The sequence below is a fragment of the Panthera pardus genome, unplaced genomic scaffold, assembly GCF_024362965.1.
Source record: "Panthera pardus isolate Hobbes unplaced genomic scaffold, ASM2436296v1 HiC_scaffold_21, whole genome shotgun sequence".
Lineage (NCBI taxonomy): Eukaryota > Metazoa > Chordata > Mammalia > Carnivora > Felidae > Panthera > Panthera pardus.
Window position 1 is genome coordinate 39,379,799 of NW_026526777.1, and position 10,079 is coordinate 39,389,877.

A 10,079-nucleotide genomic window follows, 5' to 3' on the forward strand; every position below is an offset into this window, starting at 1 on the left:
TAGAATGTTTAGAACGTTTAGTTAACCAGAATACTTGACTTACGGGACACTTTGGCGACTCAATGAGCTAAGAATCGACCAGCTGGTACCATGAAAACCCACGTGCTTCAGAATTAGAAGGATGAGGTTGCCTCCCAAATGTGATCATTTATTAACTGCGTGACCTTCAAGTCCTTTGAACTCTCTGCACCTTACTTTTCTCATTTACAAATGAGGGTAATGTTATCTTCCTTTCCAGTTGTTAACGCTTCTATGAGACAGACATGTGCACGCGCCCAACACATACCTGCCCACAAGAGAAACTTAACAAAGACACCTGCAATTTTTTTAAAAAGTTCTAAGTTTATTTATGTATTTTGAGAGACAGAGAGACAGCATGAGTGGGGTGGGGGGAGAGAGAGAGAAAGAGAGAGAGAGAGAGAGAGAGAGAGAGAGAGAGAGAATCCCAGGCAGGCTTTGCACGGCTAGCACAGAGCCTGATGTGGAGCTCGACCCACAAAGGGGTGAGATCATGACCTGAGCTGAAACCAAGATGCTTAACCAGCTGAGTTCACCCACAGTGCCCCAATACACCTGCAATTCTTATGATGATGATATGTTTAATACTGCTGGTATTAGCAATTTCATATCTAATTCTTCCCTTGTTCTACCAGCCTCTGTCCACCCTTCCATTTTGTTATTACATACCTCCCCTGGACCTGAGAGTCTTCCCAAATTCTATGGTTGGCCCCTCCCTTTCTCATGCAAACAATGAAGAGTTGTTTGGGCATATCTGAGACTCTCCCTGGGCCGAGTTCTCCCCTCCGCAGAGACACCGCCCTCTGCCCTCGTCTTAGTTTCCTCCATCATTTCCTCTTTCTCTGGGCCAGACCTGGATAAACTTGTGGTTTCCTTCCTTCGAGCTCTCTGGAGAGCTGAGTACTGCACACTTGAAAGCCTAAAAACTTGTCATTTCCACCTTGAACCAGTGGCTGACCTAGCCAGACAGCCTGGGAAATGAATTAGTGTCCTTAAGCAGAGGCAGAATGTGAGCAGTGACCCAGCTCCCCTAAGCAACTATGGAAACTGTCAAGCGGTAGTTAAAGTTCCCTTTTTCCCAACCCCTTTAATTATGTTGAAAACTATGTCATATTGTTTTTGAAAAAGTTAATGAAATAGTAGGTAAAGGTGAACCAAGGAACATAATTTACTTGGATTTCCTTGCAAGCTTTTGATAAGGTCCCTCATAAAAGGCTATTAAGGAAAATAGATGACCAGAGGGCTATGGGCAAAAAGTCTTTTTGGTGTATTAAAAACTGGTTAAGCTATTTTAGAAGGAAGAATCACTGATGCTGGCTACTTCTTGGAGTGGAGAGAGGTTAATCACAAGCTGTCCCCAGTGTATTTGGACTTAAAGTGTTAGAGCAAATTACAAAGGAAAAGAAAGCAAAGTTAATCAAAGACACAAAATGATTAGCATGGTATGAGCTTTCCAGAGTACTTGGCATGAACGAAGTCTCCTTGTCCATCACCCGGGAAATACAGGCCCCGAGAGGGAACTGGGCACGGCCCGGAAAAGGAAACTTCCAAGGATGGGGACTAAGTTCTGAAAACCCTTGAGAGAAAGACACACCAAAAAAAAAAAAAAAAAAAAATGCTTTTCATTTGGTGGCCCAAGCGCAGCGGGGTCTGAGACTGGAGGGAAGGGCGTAACAACCTTGCGAGCGTCCTTCCCACCCTCCCAGCAGATGGTGGTTTAAGGCCATGAAAAATCAGAAATGAGAGGCATGGGTGGAAAGCATTTAAGCAGTATGAAGACACCATTTTGCATGCTTTTCATTCCAAAGTTGTAAAAGAATCATTCTATTGGTGAAGGAGAGCCAAAGAATGTAACCGGGAATAAGGCTCCCCTGGGTAACTGTTGTATGTGACAAGACACAGAGAAGACGTGTTTACCACCGACTCTCGGGGGTGACGGGAAGAGCTTCATTTCTGCAAAAGAAGACAGACCTTCCTTTAAAGTGCTTGTAATTAACCATACGCTTCTCCTCACAGTTAGCCCCACTGCTGTTCCCCACCCCCCAAATATTTTCACTGTAAAACAGGACAGAAGGAGTTACACAAATATGTGGATGCTGAGGAGGCAAAGCCCAGCTCTTCTCCCAGCCACGGCCCTCATTAATCTTTGTGACACTCTTTATTGAGTCTCACCTGTGTTTCTTCAGGATCACAAAGCCCCCCATGCCAAAGTCACACAGCAATCTGTGGCAAAGTTAACTCTAATCTTGGTTGGCCAAGCTTCTTTTCTTTTGCCTAGTCAAGTCATAACTCTAGTTGATATATAGGGTGCTGTTTGCATGGCAGGAATGCCTTTATTTTGAGAGGGACAGAGAGAGTGCATGAAACAATATATTGGACATAAAAATACTCCTCTCGAAGAATCCAGCAATAGACCCATACAAATATAGTCAACTTACTTTTGACCAAGGTGCAAAGACAATTCAATAGAGAAAGGATGGCTTTTCAAACAAATGGTTCTGGAACAATTGATACTGGAAACAATATTTTTTTATACTAAAAAAAAAGAAGAAAAACCCCCAATACATGCCATATACAAAGATGAGCAAAAATAGATCATAAATGCAAATGTAATTGTAAAATTATAAATTTCTAGAAGAAAATCAAGGAGAAAATCTTTGCAATATTTGGGTTAGACAAAAAGTTCTTAGATCCAACAGCAAAAAAGGAAAAAAAAATGGATAAAATTGGACTTGATAAAAATTCAAAGCCTCGAGACCTGAGTCATAAGCAGGAACTGAAACAAAAAGCAAACCTTTCATTTTTCCAACGAGACTTAGCGACATAAAACCTTTCCTCAGGAGCATAAGACTCGGAGTGAGCAACTAAATTGAAAAATGGCAGAACCTCAGCTAACTTTTCCCCAAAATGGGTCAGGTAGAAATTAATGGCTCTTTCCTCTGCTTTCCTAGCAATTTGTGTGCTTTTATAGTACTTAACACGCTCTATTGTCGTTAATTGTCATGGACTCATCCCATCTCAGGCACAGATGTCCTCACTGAATTGTGAGCTCCTCGGGGGCAGGGCCAAGTATTATTATATCTGTGCACTCTCAGAACCTAGCAGAGGAGTGATACAGAATGTGCAGTCAATAGATGTTTGAAGAATAAAAGAAAGGAGGAGGGGGCGGGGGAAAGCAAGAAAGTGCGAGAAAGGCATTGTGAGAAGAGAGAAAGGGAAGGAAGGAAGGAAGGAAGGAAGGAAGGAAGGAAGGAAGGAAGGAGAAAGGAAAGAAAGAAGAAAGGAAAAGGGGGATGGAGGGAGGGAGGGAGGGAGGGAGGGAGGGAGGAAGGGAGGGAGGGAGGAAAAAAGAAAACTACGCCTGGGGTGGAAGAAACCAGGACCCACAGGGTCTGCTAGAAGACAGGGCAGTGTTTGGTGTGGGAAGGGGCAGCCGTGGGCCAGCAGGATCTTCTGGAGCCCTGTAACCCACATCGGCCCACGGTTGCGTGGCCAGGCCACTCTCTCTGAAATCACCACCAACCACCCTTTGTCCCTGACGCTGCAGCCCCGAAGTCGTCAGGAGCCATTGTGTGGTTCAGCGCAGGGCCAACCACCGCCAAGGCAGGAGGAGGGAGGCTGAGGCTGCTGGCTAGTGCTGCTGGGCCTGCTCCCTCCACTCCCCGGCCACGGGCCTGGGTGTCAGAGCCAGAACCGGCAGGTCAGGGTGGCGAGGAGCTGCTGGCATGGCCGGCCTCTCACATTCTCTCCTCTCCAATGGCCCCGGCCCGGCATTGCTGGGGAAACGGGAGGGGCCCGGCAGCCAGCAGCCCAGAGTGAGAACTTCCCTTTGCCAGAGCCAGCTGCTGGCTGCCATCTGGGCAGGGGCAGTGCCAGTTTCCCAAATCTGCCTTCCCTCTGGAAAAGGGGGAGAAAACTCTGTGCTGAGAAGATAGCTTCTCCCTCCATCCTGAGGCTCTCAGTTAAAAACCCAACAAAACCAGCCTTTGAAAAAGGAAGGAATGGGAAATGCCTCTCGTTGGGCCATTTCCAAAGGAATTTGCTTCTCCTGGGGCCTTTACGTCCAATAAAAATCTCTATTCGCCCTCCGTGTCCCTTGGTTCTTTTATTTTACTTAGCGATAACCCTTACCTTTTAAAAATCACATCTCCTCGTTCGCACAAATAAAACGCCGGTATCCGTGGGTCCTTTTTATTTGTCACGTAGGGGTGGGATCACCTGCCGTAAGCTGAACATTCTCTGAGAGGTGTGATTTAGTCTTTTTCCTTCGCTCCCTACCATAAATAACCCAGCACCTCCCCTCAGCTGGCACTCAGTGGACGCTTTCTGATGGGTTCATCCATTCACTGAACGCATATTGAGCACCTTCTGAACGTCAGCACGGGACTGTTGTTGGTGAAAACTCAAAGAGGATCCGGCCCCTGTTCTCAGAGGTCAGCCAGTCAGACGGAAACATTCCCTCAGGTCCTCCCGGATGTCAGCTGCGGTGTGCCAGCCCTTCGACCACATGTTGTTTACTGTGCCACCACTATGCTCCCAGGAGGCAGATGGGAACTGAGTAGGTCCTCCGCGAAACCAAACGCCCAATCAGAACAGATCCCGGGTTTATGTTTGTTTATTATTGCTTTAGCTCTTAAGTCCTTCGTCTCCATCTTGACACCCCCTTCTTAGCGAAAGCACAGAACCGACCCAGCATCCCACCACGGCGAGCTGACAGATGGACGGTCGGACGGTCGCAGGGAAGGAGGCGCCTACGGCCACAGGAGGCCCTCACCCTCACGGAGGTCCTCAGGGCGGGTCTCCAGCTAGGCTTCCCACCTTCGCTGGCATCCTGGTTCTGAAGCAGTTCTAAACACGCTTATTGTTTCATGAAAGGAGGGAAGGTCTGGAGAGTGTGGCTGGCTCTCTAAAATAGACAGCTTGGTCCCCCCGGCTCTGGAGCCTTGACGTTTTGCCTGTTTGGGGGACAATCGGGCACCTTAAAAAAAAAGTGGTTCACGAAGTCCTAATTCACAGGAACAATGCTATCTTGCCTTTTAAGTGTTTCCTAAGCTGATTTACAATAATGAAAAATATAGGTAAATGCAGTTTGCTTAGGACGGAGCCCGTAGTAAGCAGTCGTTGTTTAATGAATTTGAATGTGAATCATCTCCTTGGTGCCTCATCTTAGTTCCTGGGATAGGCAGGGCAGGCACGATCAGTTCCCATGCTGTGGCCCAGCACAGGTAACTAGCTTGTCCTGGCTGATATAGTAGGTGACAGAGCTAGACCAGAAGTTGGGTCTCCCGACTTCTAATCCAGCGTTCTTCCCCTAAGACAAATTATTAATGGATAATATGAACTTCAGCATCCCCAGTGAGGATGATCCCCACTTGAGAAACGAAATTAAGATCAGAAGCTGGGCTGACGGATAGGCAGGCGGAGACAGAGGGTCTACTGGCTAAGAGCACAGGCTTTGGACTCCTGGTGCTACCCCTGCTGACCATGTGCTGTTGGGCAAGTTAACCAGTCTCTCCAAGTCTCCGCTGTGTGATCTGGACAATGAAACAACCCCTTTCTCACAAGGTTGCTGGAAGACTGAACGAGGTAACGTAGGACCCTGACCACAGGGTCCAGCCTAGAGGAGGTGCTCAGTACACGATAGTATTCATTGTTATTTTTATCATTTACTTCTGAGGAGGTCACTTCTGCTCTCAGGCCGGAAAGCCCTCCCTGGGGCTGTTTTTGACTGGTCTGAGCTCCCAGGAGCTCCATTCTCCTGCATGAGGTGGGAGGGAGCCATTCATTCACATTGGTATTTTTCAGTGTGACATCTATCCGTGTTTTTCCCAGGAACTACGTTTGTCTGTTTATTGGGTACTGACTCTCTCTAGGCATCTTCTCATACTTTAAAAATATTAATTCAGGGGCGCCTGGGTGGCTCAGTCGGTTAAGCATCTGACTATTGTTTCAGCTCAATTCACGAACTCAGAGTTCATGAGATTGAGCCCTACATCGGGCTCTGCGCTGACAGTGCGGAGCCTGCTTGGGATTCTCTCTCCCGCTTTCTGCCCCTCCCTCGCTTGCAAGTGCTCTCGCTCTCTCGCTCTCTCTCTCTCTCTCTCAAAATAAATAAACTTAAAAAAAAAAAAGTATCAGTTCAGCTCATCTTCACAACCCTGTTAGGTAGTTGCTATTATTATCCCCATTTTACAGAGGAAAACTGAGGCACGAAGAGGTCAAGTCACACATCTAGGAAATGGCACAGCCAAGATTCAAGCCAGGTGGCCCAGCCACCGAGCCGGTGTGATGACCCACGATACCAGGTGGGCCTTCCCTCCGACAAGAGATATGCCTTAAATCAAAGAGCTGTGAGCAGAGTACCTTTCTGAGTCTCTTAAATCTCACTCTGAAATCTCTGTCCTACTCTCCCACCAAAGCTTGGGCAGCACTGGAGTCTCTTCTTAGAGGTTTCTAGAGCCCTGAGGTCCAATGAGCCAGAGCCACTGAAACTGACAGACTTGCCTTAGAGTCCTAGTTGTAAATTTTTCACCAAAATCAATTTTTGAAGTGCTTAAAAGGCATAGTTAACTCCATGGCCGACACTGGGCTGAGATATTACGAGGAAAGGGCTCTCTGCCCTTTGGGGGCCTACAGTTAAGGAAGACAGGACAATTGTGGATGCGCATATGGAAATGCCAATGGACAGAAGGCATTCAGATAGACTCTGAAAGGATCACAGGGATGGAGGGGACTTTGTCCAACTCTGAAGGCAAAAGCAAGCCCTTGGTGGAATATGGGGGAACGTGTTCCATGGAGAAAAGTACAGGCAGAGTAAACACAGGTTTGTTGACAAATCCCAAAGCTCTAAACCCAGGGGACACCTCCTGGCTTGAAGGGGGAAGTTTCAAGACAAATAAAAGATAATCCTACTTCAAGACAAGAGTGGTCTTAAGAGGTGTTTCAAGAAGGGACCAGACCATGCACCGCCACTGAGAGGACAAAATGTCCTACTCACAAGCCCTCAGGTCTCCCCATTAGGCCCAGACTCACATGCATAACAGGCTCACGTGAAGCTCTCACAGGGGACTAGGCTGTTGATTTAAAAAAAAAAAAAAAAAAAAAAAAAAAACAACGTATGAGTTTTATCTCTTTATCTCTTCGGTTCAGAGGGGAAAAAAAGGACACAATCTGTTCTCCCAGTGGGACATCTACCTGATTAGATGTCATAAAACAGAGTAGTCCTTTAGTTAATAATGGCTGGAATACCTCCGACCCACAGTTACTGGAAAGAAAAAAAAAAAAAAAAAAACACCTAACTACAGATAAACTCCCTAGGGCTTCAGATCCGTTTTGCAATAAGCCGTGTTATGAAGGAAACCTGGCCCCAAAAGATAGTTTGAATGCAAAATAAAGATAGTTCACATGCTTTGAAGCAGATACAGGGCTCCTGTGGAAGCACCAGAATCATATTTTTGGAGGATCATTATATTTCCTGCTTCAGACTTTATTTGGGTCCTACCGTTCTTTTATACATCCCCTATTTTTAGTCCTCAGAGGCACCATGTCCTGCCAGGCAGGGGCCTCAGCGGGGCAGGTCTGGGCAGGAGGGGTGAGGGTTGGGTGCCTGGAGAGGCAGGAGAGCTGGGCAGGGAAGAGGCAGTCAGACTCCAAGGAGTAGGTGCGGTTCACAGGGCCAGACAGGCAGGACCTGGGGAGCCTCAGGGAAAAGCTTAGGGGAGTACCGTGGGTTTAGGGAACAGGACTCCAGGGTCCAGGAGGCCAGTGAATTATCAGGAAGAGTGTAGAATAGGAACAAAAAAGAGGCGGGCAAGGACTCTGAGTTCTGTATACACCCTGTCACAAAAGAACAGGCAGGGGCTCAAATGCATGGGTTTGAGAACCTTGAAGACATTTGCTAAGTGAAATAAACTAGTCGCAGAAGGACAAATGATGATTTGTCTTATATGATGATTTCTCTTATATGAGGTATCTAAAATAGTCAAATTGACAGAATCAAAGACTCAGACGGTGGTCACTAGGGGAGGGGGAAATAGAGAGTTACTAACAAACCTGCATAGTGTCAGGTAAGAAGATAAATAAATTCTAGAGTTCTGATGTACAACATCGTATCTGTAGCAAACAATACTGTATTGTATACTTTAAAACCTGTTAAGAGAGTGGGTCTCATGTGAAGTGTTCTTGCCACAATCACATAAGTTTTTCAGAAAGCACGGGTTTAGGCAGAAGAGGTACGGGATGGGTTTGATTCAGGCAAAGGGCAGATGCACCTGGCTTGCGACTCCTACAGCAGAGGCCCTTGGAGAAGCAAACAAAAACACCCGTGGTCATTAAAAAACCCTGTAAAAGAAAACCTTCATCTTTATTTACCATTCATTCATGGTCCCTCTAATTCTCCACCATGTAACTATTGATGAAGATGCAAAAAAAAAAAAAAAAAGAAAAGAAAAAAAGAAAAAGAAAAAAGAAAAAAAGAAAGAAAAGCACAGTGTCTTCCAAGTGAGAGTTAGCCAGGAGACATTCTTTATCTGTAGGGATTTTTGACTGATTCTTTATCTGGGTGATGGGCCCCATCTTCTAGACTGGTCTCCAGACTCCCTTTGGTGTTGGGTAAAAAGATACCCTGAAATTCTTTTCTGACTCCCAGTCACTTCCCACCATTTGATCCTTGTTTGGCATTTATCATTTTGTGTGTCTCCCAAAAAATAACACAATGAAGCCAGGAGGAAATGCCATGGCACAGGAAGGAGCCATACAAAGCAAAATCCAACAGATTTGACTCAATCATCCAGTTGTCTTTATTTCCAGGTAGAACAGGCCTACCTTTCTTCTCTGTGGAATCCTCTTTTCCTTCCTACATCCTTGTCCTGACCCTTCTACCCTTTATGCAATCAACATATCTCTACTTGTGTCTCCTGAAACCTTCCTCTTCCTGACCTACATGTGGTCGAAGGAGGTCAATGGAGAAATGGGGAGGAGTCGGACCTCAGAAACAGGCCCCAGATAATTCAGGTCCTATGTAGGAGAGAGGCTGGGAGGAACCACATTACTGAGGGCGGAGGTAGGAGGTAGGGTGCCATGATGGTCATATTCTAGGAAATGGATCTCATAAATCCCCTCCTGGATTGACCCAACTTTGTATGAAGGAAGACACAAAAGGAATTAGAGAAGAAGAGAAGTCAATTACAGTAAAAAGAGAAGTAGAAGGAAGTAAATGGCTGAGGCTTGCAGGTCTGACGTCCAACCCCCAGAGAGCAGAGGGTACCACAGCAGGGCAGGGGCCAGCTAATCACAGCACCTCACTTCCTGCATTATGATGTACACAGACCAAGCCTTCATCATTTATCTGCCTGTGTATTCATATCCCTTCTAACTTGCATGTGTTGTGCTAACTAATGAAAACATACAGGAGATTCCCCACCGGTTGGCAAGCATTAATTGAGAACCTATGTTGCCCACAGCCCTGGAGGACGCACTGAGAGAAATGGAGGCTGAGGCAGGACAGATGTGGTCCTGGTCTTCCAACTGGCCGAAGGAGGGATGAAACAAATCCTTGTGATATATAGCTTGGTGGAATGGCTCGAAGAAAACCTTACTCTTTTCAGCAATGCACTCTCCCATTGAAAGAGTTTCACTTTTGTTGAAAAGATCCTGGCCTTCCCGGGCATTAGGATCAATTCTGAAGAAATTCGGAAGAAAGCGAAATTTCTCTGAAAAGGAAAGGAGGAGATACACAGCGGCCGCTTCAGGGAAAGTTTCAGAGAGAGGAAGAGGGAGACCCAGAGGCCCATGACTGAAGAGGAACGCTTTCACCAAGAGAAGGTGAAAATGGCGGCCTTTATTTATTGCTGGGTGTTGTATCATGTAGCGTTCTCCTTCATCTCCCCATAAGTCCCAGCCAGTTTTACATTATTACTCACTGAGGCTCTGCGGGTTGGGTCTGTTTTGAGGGGATGTGGTAAAGCCTGGAGTCTGACCTCAAAACGGTCACAGGCAAAGGCAGAGGGTTCTCGTGGGAGAACAACTACCTATGAATTACATTGAGGGCGCATTTTCAGCAA

The 10,079-nt window shown here is 46.4% G+C and overlaps 1 long non-coding RNA gene across 1 annotated transcript; it reads right to left on the reverse strand.

The window, feature by feature from the left end:
- Positions 1-1,767: 1,767 nt before the first annotated feature.
- LOC109254525 (uncharacterized) lies at positions 1,768-2,498 on the reverse strand. Its single transcript, XR_008424629.1, has 2 exons — positions 2,191-2,498; positions 1,768-1,971 (listed from the first exon to the last, which is right to left on the reverse strand). It is a non-coding gene; the product is annotated as an uncharacterized LOC109254525 (long non-coding RNA).
- Between the last annotated feature and the right edge of the window lie 7,581 nt (positions 2,499-10,079).